A 13,105-nucleotide genomic window follows, 5' to 3' on the forward strand; every position below is an offset into this window, starting at 1 on the left:
TAAGAGCATAAGAAGAACCATGCTGGATCAGACGAAGGGTCCATCTAGTCCAGCATTCTGTTCACACAGTGGCCAACCAGGAACCCACAAGCAAAAGCACTATCCCACCCATGTTCCTTAGCTGCAGGTGTACATAGACTTACTGCCTCTCATGTGCTTGAGGTAGCACATAGCCATCAGGACTAGTAGCCATTGATAGCTTTCTCCTCCAGGAATTTATCCAAAATGTCTCACTATCCACATTCTCCACAAAATGCATAATTTTGTACACTTCTATCTTGTTTCCCCTTACTCTCCTTTTCCCCCAAGCTAAACAAACCATCTCATCAGTGCACTGAGACTCCTTAGCTTCACATCTACCTAGCCCTGCATACGGAACTGGTAGCATTTCAGAGAAAGCCAACTTGATTGGCCTGGATGGTACTAGCAACCTAAATTTGGCTTCCAGGACATCATGACTACATTTCCCCACATGGACCATGACCACTGACTCCATACCAGCACTATCAGCTAGGCTACCTAAGCAGTGAATTATATCCGCCACCTTCGCACCAGGCAGGCAATTCACCAGGCAGTCTAAACACTCATCACAAACCCGGTTGACTATGTGCCTAATGATCGAATCTCCAACACTGGAAGCTTTCTTTCCAAATCGAATAGCAACACAAAGCATAGAAAGACAGCAAAGTATCTGTCTACTATTGTGAAACTACTTACTCTAGGGAGATTAACTATCTTCCTACGCTGCAGTAATTAACTTCATGCCCAGTGTGTTTCCTTTTCAACTCCCCTTCAATGCTTGTGTACACATTTAGATTTGAATGCAATCCCTTTTTCTTCTTTAGACAAGTCCAGCATGTTTAATTGCTTTAAATAAAACATGGATCTAACAGTACTTCAGAGCTGCATCGCAGAGGCTAACATATTTGAAAAAGGCCAAAGGCCTTGGAGAGAAAAGGGAACAGGCTTGAGTAGAACATCATTATGCAATTATTTATGATGGATGGGAGCTGCAAGTGACCTTCAAAGGCTATGTTGCATTCTCACCTAGGCTTTGAGTTGTCAGCAGGAAGCCAAGTTGCTACTTGGAGTGAGACCACAATAGATCTATAGGTCTACCACATCCTTCTCCAACATGGCAACAACGAAAAATCAGCAAGAATGACATGGCAACAACAAAATCAAAACAAACACCATCAGGGGTCCCCCGCCTTTTTAGGCCTGTGGACTCATTTGGAACATTGAAAGAATACCGTGAGTGCTCTTACAAAATGGCTGCCAGGGAGGCCTTGCCCATTCATAAAAAGGCTGCCATGGGGAGCATGGCCAGTCACAAAAAAATCATTTCCCAGCAGGTAAACAGGTGAGACTAAAAGAAAAGTAACTAGTTCAAGAACTTAAATACAAAGATGAGTTCTGAAACATTAAACCACTCTCTGGAACCCCAGTAAAGGTGGTACTGGAGGGCAGCAAAACAAATTATAAATTGCCCTGAGAATGAGGCAGAAAAATGGGAGCTCCTTTCATGGGGGAAGAAACCTTTCAGGAAATTGGAGGACAGATTCTGGCACAGCGTTAGTTCCACCTGGAGTTAGGCACCACCCTGCCACCCTCACAGCTGCATTGGTGGAGGATGCAAAATTGGGACTAGTCTGCCAACAGAATTGATGCTATTGCAACTTGCATGGCAGTACAAAACAAAAACAAAAAAATCCTTATGAAAAAGGAGGAAGTTGTCCCACAAACCTTGCTGATGGTGAGCCCTACTTTTGAGAAACGGTTGAGAATTTCTCCTCCCTCTGGAGGGGCCATCTGCACACAGCTCTAGTTTGAAGGTTTTGGGGACTAATTGGTTTTGAGGTACTAATTAAATGAGCCCTGGGAAAACATTTTCAGATATTTTTTTTAAAAAAATGCATTGTGATGTTTGTATATTTATTTTTAATTAATTTATTACATTTATACACCACCTTACATCAAGTTGTTATATTAGCCCTATACAGTTCATTTGGTACCCTTGGGCTCTGAATGTGTGAAGCAGCTAGGAAGAACCTTTTGAGTGTATATCTACTTAATCTGATTAATGCTGAACTCATGGCAGCTGGGGAGCACAGCTAGGACATGTGTCGGCATCCAGGCAAGGATAACCCACATATGCTCACTACTGCCTTCACATGTTCAGTACCCACGGGGGCTATTATAGGGAGCATCCATTACATTCTATAAAGTCACCACAAAGTATCTGGTAATGTAATATCTAGTCCAATAGAACTACCACCCAATCAACAAAAGCTTGGGCCCCATCTACATGGAGACACTTTCTGAGGTGATTCAGTTTAAAATCAGTTTTTCATCATTTCGGATCTACTTCTTCTGTAGCACATATTGCCAGCTAATGCAGTGCATACATGGGAGGATGCTGTCACTGGGCAAATGTCAGCAGGAGAAACTGCATTATTTTCTGCATATGAGGCTGGGCTCCTGCAATTGAACAACACATCATCAACAATTGGAGAGAAAGGGGAAGGAGGAGTAAGTGCAATTGGAACAATGTGATTTATTTCTGAGTAGACATGTTTATCTGGCATTTCAGTTCATTCTGCTGAGCAGAGCCATGTGAGATGTGTGAGTTATTCACCTATGCGAAGCAGTGAATGAGCGGAAACGCAATTCCAATCGCCCAGCCCTCTCTCAGAGCAACAGTGAGTTTCAAAACGCAGAGAAACTGCTTTAAAGAGAAAATCGGTTCCAAAACGGCTTTGCAAAATGTGGGTTTTATGGCATGAGAACCTGTGGTTGCTGTGGAGAGGGGAGGAAAGACATGTGCCATCATTGTGTGTGTGAGGCGAGTTGCACCAGAGTAAATCCCCCATGTAGATCCTGCCTTCATCAATTACTTGTCTGAGTTTTAGTTGACTGTTCAATAAAAACATTTCATTTTTATGTGATGTTTCACTCCCTTTTCTTACAAAGGAGAATATATATATATATATATATATATATATATATATATATATATTAATTATTATTATTTTTTTTAAAGAAAACAATCGTCTACCTGAACAATTAGGGTACCTTTTCACTTCATACAAAAAATATGTAATCAATCCAAGGTTGATATCCTCCGGAGATTTATTTTGGAAGAAGCCCCATTAAAATCAGTGGTATTTGCTTCTGAGTAAATATGGATAGGGTTGTGTTATCAATTTTGCTGGACCCCAAACCTATTTCTTTTCTCAAGGATCACCTCCTTAGTTTTGTTTGTTTTTAAAGCTCAATTAAATTACAGTTTAAAGAATTATCCAACAGAGATTAATCCAACTTTTACACATAATTAACCAAAATGACTAATCCATATTCATTGAACCACAGCTTTCAGCATACTGTTGACTAAATAATAATTGATAGCATCAGAATTGTGGGTGAGGATGGATCAAATAGCAAATAGTCCAGGAATATTTTCTCCTCTTCTAGATCTTATGTGCAGTTTTTCCAGGTGCCCAACAGCAACGACAATTTAGAGGTACATTTATTTTATTTATTTTTTGGCAGTAGATGGGTGGAATGAACTGAAGAACTGGCTATGTAAGGACACCTGGTGTGTGATTCTTTACCTGTTTCCCAGTTGTCAACAGTCCATTATCTTTGGTTCTTGCTGTTGCTCTCTGGCCCTTGCTTTTTAAAAGGACTTGACAGGCAGCTCAGTGCCTTATTACTAGAAGAAATCAGAGTACTTTCTTTTTAATGATGTCCAAACAAATTAGCAGTTAAAAATAAACGGCAGGGGAGCACAGTGGGACGTGAAATTCAACAGGCTGAAGATCAAAAAGAATTAAGTGCCACGGCTGTGGCCCATGTGTCCGTGAAAATTGACTTGACTTAAGTTTAATGCAGAAGAGAACTGTATTGCGCATAGGATGCTTCCCTGTTGATTTCTAGCAAGTGTGGGAGCGCGTCCTCCCTGCTGATGTCCATTAACATACCCATGAATATATAAATATAAATTGGTGTTTCAAGTTTTTTAACCAGCTGTTCTTTCTGAGATTATTTTTTGGGGGTGGGGTGGGGGGTGGCTAGATCACTGTACCTGGAGTTATACTTCCCAAAGCAGCTGTGATTTCCACTTAGTTCAAATATTATCTCTTAATATATTCCATGGAAGAAGCAAAATATGTTGAACGTTTCTGCAGTAGTTTTCCTTTTAGATAGCTTAAAAAAACCCCTTAATTTTATTGCATTTATATCCCAGCTTGCTTCCGTCATCTGAATAGACCCGGATCTATTTGGTTTCAGGAAGGGCGTTGCTAGACGTACCGGGTGTTCCGTCGTTGAGGAGCGGTGAAAGCGGCTTTTCCCGTTCAGCCGTGACGCCTCATCATCCACACCTGCCTTCGATTTGTGGCGGAAGTTTGCGCCGGTTGTGCTGCTGCCGCCGCGAGAACGGTTGCGCAGCCACACCGGCCTGATTGCCGCGGCTTTTTTTTTCGCTCGCTGCACGGTTTGCGCACGTCCGAAAGACCGCAAACTTGCGCAGCCGTCAGCGATGCCGCCGCCGGCCCTGGCGGCGGCAGCGGCGGCAGTGCCAGTGCCAGCCGAAGTGCTGCTGGTGCTGTTGAGGGTCAACATTGATGCGCTCACTTCCTGATGGGGGTCGTGGCGGGTGTCATATGACCCGAGGTCAATCGTCTGCATGGGCACTCTGTGCCTACATCTCCCATCATGCCTCTGAGGTGTCGGCGGCGATGACCGCCTCTGTGCCCTGTGCCCCATCCCAAGGAGCCAACCCACATCTGGCCGTAGCCATGGCAGCAGCCCACAAACAGCTCTGCCCTCTGCCAGCCTGGTACCCACACTAACAGGCAGCGTACAGCACCGCCATTATGCGGCCACGGTAGCTGCCCACCGCAAGGAGTCACCAGCCACTTTTCCGGTCCTCCGTTCCTGCGCAAACTGTCACTGGGGAAATAAAAAAAAAAAGCCGCTCCGCCGCGCTGCCCCAGCTGCCGGACTGCGCGCAAATGGAGGAGGCGGCTTGACCGAAGCCGCTGACCACTCCCCCTTAGCACGCCTTTTCCTGCCCAGTGCGGACCGCAGTGACCTCACATCCTCCCACACGTACTCCGAATTACCGCGGGACAGCAGGAAAAGGCGTCCTAAAACTCACTTTTTTAAAGTCGGGAGAAAGAGGCTTCACCGCGGGATAACGGCGGATCCTCGTGAACGTCATCTGGAAGCCTCGACGTGACTGCGGAAGGTAACGCGCGCTAGAGCCTCGTCTAGTAACGCCCGAAGTGAGGCAGTGGCATTGTCTGCCTTCAGGCTATGCTCTTTATCAATTTGAAAGAGAAGGGATTCCATAACCACGTAACTGAGGGTGGGATTGAGTATCATCAAGGGTTGTAGCTCAGTGGCAGAGAAGACAGTGTAGAAAAAGGAATAATAAATGATAACTTAAATAAATAAATAATAAAGCTTTTGCAGTCAAAATGTCTCCAGGTATGGCTGAGATAGACGGCTGTCTGAAACACTAGTCAGAGCCATTGCCAGTCAATGTACAATGGCCTTCTTCAACCTGGTGCCCTCCAGAAGTTTTGGACCACAACTCCCAGCATTCCTGAGCGTTGCCCATGCTGGCTCCCACTAGGTGGGAGATCATGCTGAGCTAGATGGACCCCTGGTCTGACTTGCTCTGAATCCTCCCTCTTACTACTTCCTGCTGCTTGCTGCAATGCTGCATTCTACTGTTAATTTCTTCTTGCACCTTGCCTGCTGCCTCCTGCTCACCAGTGCCTGCTCCTTGCAAGCAGGATGCAGGGAGCAGGATGTGGTGAGTAGTACCAGTAGTATGCAGGAGTAGGTGGTAGTAGCATGCAGGAGCGGCAAGCAGGTGGTTGCAGATGCTCTTGGCTGATGGTCACTTGCTACACACTTCTCCTGCTCACCATATCCTGCTCACTGATGCAGCATATGAAGGCAGTGAGGAGGATGCAGTGGGTATGTTTTGTTGGCTGCTACTCACTGGTTCCTGCTCACTGTGTCCTGGTAGCTGCTGTTCCCATTCACCATGGCCTACTTGTTGCTGCTCCATGTTTGGTTTTGCTAGGCCTTGGCTGCCTGCGTCGACCTACTAGGAGGCAAGGATTGCTTCAGTGCTGTGGAGCACAGGTCTGCCCTGCACCCTAAATCTATAGTGTTCTGGTTGTGGGAAGCCTACCTTTCAAACCTCTTAAAGCATTCTAACTTATATGGATGCTGGGGATTTTCTTCATGGAATTTTATTTTATTTTGATATCAAGTTTAAAATTGCAGGCAGCAACAATGAAATGTACATACAGAACAATAAAACATGATAACCAAGAAATTAAGAAACTCTCTGATTATAATAAAAATTCAGAAAGCCCAAATATGGTGCCTTCCAGATGTGTTGGGCATGTTGGCTAGGTAAAGGAGAATTGTAGCCCAACACATCTGGATGGAACCAGGTTGGGGAAGGCGGCCTTAGTATTATAGTTGAACAGCCTAAGGTGAAGGTCACTATCTAATGCAAGATTGGGCATTGCCTATTTAAGTTTATATATATAATCATGGTATATATACACACACCTTGTGTGAGATATAAAACAGTGTTAGCTGCAGATTTTGGGAAGCTCTTGGACAAGACAGCCCCAGTGCTGCTGTCCGTCCCGTCCCCCCCCCCCCGCCCATGAGCTTACTCTATCACCACCATTGACAACTTTTAACACAAGGTTGTTAAATATTGTATCTACTTTTGGTTTTGTCGCAGAACTGAGATCCGAACTCTACGTAAAAAGCTTTTCCTTTCCTGTTTTTCTGCTACATAACCTCCAGGAGGAGCTGTGCTACAGCAGAATAGCACAAATACACAAGTAGAAACAGTGCTTTCAGAAATAATACCCCATTTTCCCCATTCTAAACAAAACCAGGAAAGTGTTTTGAAAAAACAGAGGTAAAAATGGGGGATCACGTTATCATCCAAAGAACCAGTAAACACAATTGTGATTAAGAAATCATGAGCATATAATAAATGCCTTGTCTAGAAAAGCTCACCAATGCTTCTTCCACTTCCTCCTCCACCTCCTCTTCATGTCTAGCATTTGTTTATTTACTTGCCAGACAGCCAGTGAGCAAGCAGCCAGTGGCTGCTTCTCCTCCTCCTCCTTCTCAGCACCACTGCTTGCTTGAGCACACCTCTCTGGGCCAGAGCAAGAGGTGGCTGAACCAGCAGATTGCAGTGGTGAAGAGGAGCAGATCAAGGGGGCTCATGCCAGTGGGCTCTCTGACAGGCTGTAGGACCTTGGCAGATAGTCTGCCATGCCAATTGTTGAGGCCAGGAAAAAAAATACAGGTGTTTGATCAGAAGCCTGGAAGCCTTCTGCATAAGAAACAATTGAAAATTATGATGCTGTAATTTAAAAAAAAGAAAGAAATTAGGATTCCTTATTTGCTACACTTGCTGAGCAACATTGTATATAACCTTAGCCTTCCAAATTTTATTAACATACTGATTTTGCTTTAGATGGTTGCTTGGGAGACCTCCAGTTACATTCTACCCAATACTTTGTTACTTTATACAATGATTTAAGAAGATCTGTGTGGGATGCTTTTTTTTAACTAAACAATCAGACAAAACCCCTCAAGTTTGAGGCTTACAACAATGTTCCGTCAGCTTGAGTGTCAACTCTGAAGATCAGAGTTACATCACAGAAAGTTGAACTCAAAACTGAACTTGAAAATGATGAAAAGTTAAGCTAAGTTTACCAGTGTTTCAGACAGCAGGGAATTGTACTCTATCGTAACCAAGGGGTAAATTTCACCCTCAGTTACTTTGGAAACCACATTGTCTCCATTCTGTACCTGAAATCTGAGCTTTATTGTATGATTCTGGTTTGGTTTGGTTTTGGTCATTAATGCTGAGAGAACTCAGCAGAGAGAGCTCACATACACCCTAAGCAAGCATTTAGTTCTATGTGGACTAGCATCTCATTATATGTGCATATGTATATTCCTCACTTTCCCCATCAGCTTATCTAGGAAATAGGAGCCATTTTGGGTGCTGAGAGCCTTCAAAATGGGGGGGGGGGATATGGGTAGCTCTGTGTTTGTGTGTGCGTGTGTGCTGGTGGAGATACTGAAAATGCATCTCCCTCACCTCACTCTCTTTTCATCTTTAATTGTGGCTCTTTGCAGAAGGGGGTTTGAAGTATGTACTTCATTGAAATGAGATTTGCTTTTGCATTTCCAGGTAGGGATGATGCAGGTGCCCAACTGGGTCTGGGAGTCTGACAGACTCCCCTGTGTCTGCCCCCTCCCAGACCCAGTAGGATGCCTGCAGCTCATTCACAGATCAGCGGGTTGAGCACCCGCATGGCCAATGAGCATGACAATGAAGCATGACAATGGAGGCTCCGGAAATTATGTAATTCCCCCTGCTGCATAAATGGTGGCCATAAATGCTTGAAGGCTCCAGCCTGCTCCCTAAGAGGCTCTAGGAACCATAGGCTTCTATGTCAGGAACCGTAGAGATTATTTCTGGAATTTTCTTTTTTTTCTGGAAAAGTTCAAGGTAACAGAGTGTGGGATGGCAGGATTCCTCAGCAAGGGAGTGGATTAGAGGAGAGAGAAGGGCTAGGAACCAGGATTTCAGGATAGCTGTGTGGCTTAAGAACTGAGGTTTCTGGTAGAAGTGTTGACGTTATCTGATCAAGCCAGGTGCTGGGCCTCTGACATACTCTTGGGAAGGTATTGGATTTGTGTGCGCGCACATGAGAGAAAGCTGTCTGTCGTGAGTTTATGTTAATGTGCATGTGCATGCATGTGCATGTACTCAAGTGCACCCTGCCACTCCAGCAGACACCCAATGTCAGTCTCAGGGCCAAAAAGGTTGTGCACTCCTAGTCTAGAAGATAATTAGGGCTGACGATAGCAGGACTTACAACTGAAAAAAGAAGAAGAATGCCAACCACTGAAAGTTGTGTTTGAATTTATACATGGCAACATGAAAACTCTTCCCCCTGCCCCCCAGTAATGGCTGTTTTATACATGCAAATTCACACTTCATATAAGTCACTGTGATGAACATGGAATAATGTTGACTTCACCTGATCCAGATTTGAAATAACCCCACAAAAATCCTGATCCCAATATAAATGGAACATGAGCTGAAAACCTTAAACCACACCACTTCATATGACTTTTAATAACTGCCTGACCTACTTGGATTTCCAAGTTCTTCATGAATATTGCACAGTGAACTTGGAAAACAATTCTCTAAGGCACTTAAATACGTCACTTCAAGTGACGTAAGGTATTTCCTCCCAGGATCTGACCTTTTCATGCTGTTTGTTTCATGGAGATGGAAACAATTCAAACACAGTAAGGCGAGAATATGAAAAATAAGACACATTTATTTAAATAAAAATACATGCACACACACACCACACACAATGTACAATGGATATGGCTTACACACAGCAATACTGGCAGTTCCTAAGCCAATAAGCAAAATGATAAAAACAAAAACATGCATAAAAACAAAACAAAACAAACAAAAAACAGAATCTGTTGTACAATTCCATTCAAGAGGAGGCAAGCTATCAAAGATACTTTCACCTTGTTCCTCAGCCCAGCTAAAGCACGATTTCTTCAGACTTTCTCCAGAATGTTTCATCACAATTAATTCTTTAATAACGGGAATGACCCACTGATCACTGCTCTTGCACAGTCTTTATTGAAACAAATCAGACTTATTCAGTAGCTGTGCTTCAGGGAGCGTTTGCCTTGCTAGGCCATGTTCCAGAGAAGTATTTTGACCACGCTTGAAGGCTTCCATGTCCCCAACAGGCATTAAACCTTTCCTCTTGGACAAGCCTTCTCACCCTCCCCTCCTGCAATATACGGCCTGCCATATGCACCGCCAAAAAAGGACAAGAGAGAACACCAATTTGCATAACACTTGTGTATGCTAACTTATATGTATAGAGGCAAATTTAGAAATAACTATAATTTAAATAGAAATACAATACATCTCACTATACTGAGGAAGATTAACTAGGTGACCTGTGTGCCTGCTCAGTTTGCTGTACAGGTGCTCACTGTTTATGCAGTGAGCATGGTCCCTTTTCTTCTTCCTTAAGGTTCTTTTTATTGGACTGGACAGTCCCTCAAATAGAGGACACCTTCAACTAGAGGGCTGTCTTCTGACAACTCTTCAAATAGAGGATTGTCCTCTGTAAAGTAGGATGCTATGCCCACTCCCTACCTGTTATAGCACATCACAAACTGCTTTTGGAAGTTCCCTTAGTTTCAAGGATCTTTTGACTTATTATGTGTGATATGGTTCAAGAAACATAAGCCCAACTCCTGCAGAACAGGTCACTGAACTGTGGCCATGGGTTCCAGGACACAATATGAACAAACCCTTCCTTGAGGCATTTGATTATTCATGGCAATCACCCACCCCACCCCCCACCGGCTTTTAGCATAACATGGCTTCCAAAATTATATATCCTCATTTAAACACAAAGAAGAAGCGATCATGGTTTGATCATGAGTGTTTGATCATAGAAACGAGCTCATATGTCATAAAATTCAAGAAACAAGGAGGGAAATCCTCACTTCATTTTAAAAAATGAAGGAAGGAAAGGAAGCACCTTGGCTAGTTCCTTTAGAGTTCTGACTGAAACCCAGAGCAAATTCATTGCCCTGCTGATATTGGACACCCCAGGTTCCACTGATATGTGCAATTCTTCTCTTTTAAAGAATGCTAAAGTATTTACAGTGTTTACAGTATTGTTTGGGCAACTGGAAACACACACTTGGATGCATGGTCAAGGAAATAATCCATTAAGGGACAAGCAAAGTGTTGTGGCATTGGGTGTGCTATAAAATATATATTCATTAGGGCTACAAAGCACTCCAGAAAACAGTGGTCCTAAGCATGCATAGAACTATATATTGTATTAAATAATTTAAAAATGTAAGCCAACTGAATATGCAAACTCAGGAATAGTTTGGAGCATAATTTAAAATGCATGGTACCTAACAAGTACACCAGTTTTCCTCTATTCATGACTTTTCCTGCTGATCACAGAATTCCTCCTATTCTCTTATAAAACCTAATATTGGCCTTGTTCAGAAGACACCTTAAACCACAGCTTTATTTATTTATTACATTTATATACCGCCCCACAGCTGAAACTCTCTGGGCGGTTCACAAAAGTTAAAACAGTAAACATTAAAAAGTATACAAAATAACCACAGTGAATAAGGCTTTTTGCCTTATTTACTAAGGTTAAAGTAATGGTTTAAGGTGTCTTCTGAACAGGGCCATTAGAGAATAAGTTTCTGAAGTGCAATACCTCTCTAGAGGGAAAAGAATGACCGGCTATCTTTCTTTGGAAAAGTCAACCAAAACTTCAGTGATGACGGTTTAACAATCCTCACTGCAGACTTTAATTTACTTATAGCAGCAACATTGTTTGGGAGTCCACACTGACCACAAGAAGGAGATGCTGGTATGATTCGTTTTATTCTCCACTTCTCAGTACTAGTAATCTGGGAGTACATTCCAGGGGGATATTCTCTAGTACTTACCCCAATGAAATGAATGAGCAGTAGCATTCTTGACTAGTTCCCACTCATTTCAATAGGGCTTGTGAGTAAGAACTACTTAGTGAGCAATCCTCTGCAGGTTTAGACAGAAAAAATCCCCACAACTCTCAGTATTCCCCAGCTAACTAGATATAATTTAGCTATTATGGAATGATTCACACATATTTATGTGTTCACACTACGTATCTGATGTGCATTGTAATAAAATAGCAGCACATACTGTAATCAGAATTTCTGTTTCTCATTGCAATGTGTGTTGCTACTGTTTTATTACAATACACATGAGATATCTATGCAAACACATAATATATATGTGTGAACCATTCCATAATAGCTAAATTATGTGTGATTAGCATGTACTAGATTCTCATTTGCTTGCTGACTTCTTATATTCAAAATGTTCACGTGTAGCAATTCTTTACACTTTAATTTGTTAGTCTGCTACTTTTGCTCCAAAATACATAAGATACCGTAATGTAGAGAAAAGAAACTGGCAAAACTCTTAATTAAGTCATGTTCATTTTAGGCCAGCAAATGGTATGAAATGTATTGAATTGAGTGGGTCTAATCACAGAAGTATTAGCAAGAAAAAGGGATGCCAGATGGCATTTTAATATGGTAGTGCTAGAAAGAATACTTCACTTTGAGAACCTAATTTCTCATATCCTTGAAATAGTTTTCGCAGAGCAAATATTTTTGATTTTGAAAGCGTTATACAGGTTACTTACAATAATATGATTTCACTACCTCTTTAAACATGGAGCTCTTTTATAATTTAAATACAATATAATTTAAATATAAACACAGATTTACAAAATCTTTGAAATGGGCAAAAGGTTAAAGAAATCAGCTTGTGTGTTGATATTCCACTATTTTTGACACCTGCAAGACAAGAATATTATTTGCACCTCTGCTAACTTTTGACTATGATAATTACATTGTTGCATTTCTCTAGACATTTAAGGTGGATACAACTCCAGCTAAGGTTTTCACTGCCAGATTTCATATGCAGAGATGTAATGCAGTTGCATAATTTGGCTGAAACATCTTGTGCATCATTATTAAAATTTCATTTCATTTCCACAAACGGTGCTTATATATTTATTTTTTAATTCCCAGTATCTGTGATTCAAATGTAAAATGTACATTGGCTACTATTTATATTTGACTTGAAATGGCTCTCTCATTTCTGTTCACCAGTGACATTCACATGTGATGAGATACCAGATTAAAATTTGTTCTTTATCCTGTAAAACTATCCTTAGCCTTCCCTGAGAATGATTAATCATAACAAGTTACAGAGTAACCATTACTCTGTTACAGAGTAACAGAGTAACCATTACAGCTTTTTCACCCTGATCATTTTGCTACTGTAGGTTGCAATTTTAATAAACTCCTATTGTCTTCATTAAAATGCAAACATCCTAACCACCTAGGATCTCCTTGTCTCCTTAGCTTTCAGATTGCATAGAGT

At 42.0% G+C, this 13,105-nt stretch overlaps 1 protein-coding gene across 1 annotated transcript in view; it reads left to right on the top strand.

Moving 5' to 3' along the window:
• Positions 1–13,105, top strand: part of SCOC (short coiled-coil protein) — a 652,090-nt gene that overhangs the window by 538,099 nt on the left and 100,886 nt on the right. The window lies entirely within an intron of this gene.

The sequence above is a fragment of the Elgaria multicarinata genome, chromosome 10 (assembly GCF_023053635.1).
Source record: "Elgaria multicarinata webbii isolate HBS135686 ecotype San Diego chromosome 10, rElgMul1.1.pri, whole genome shotgun sequence".
In the NCBI taxonomy this organism is placed as follows: domain Eukaryota; kingdom Metazoa; phylum Chordata; class Lepidosauria; order Squamata; family Anguidae; genus Elgaria; species Elgaria multicarinata.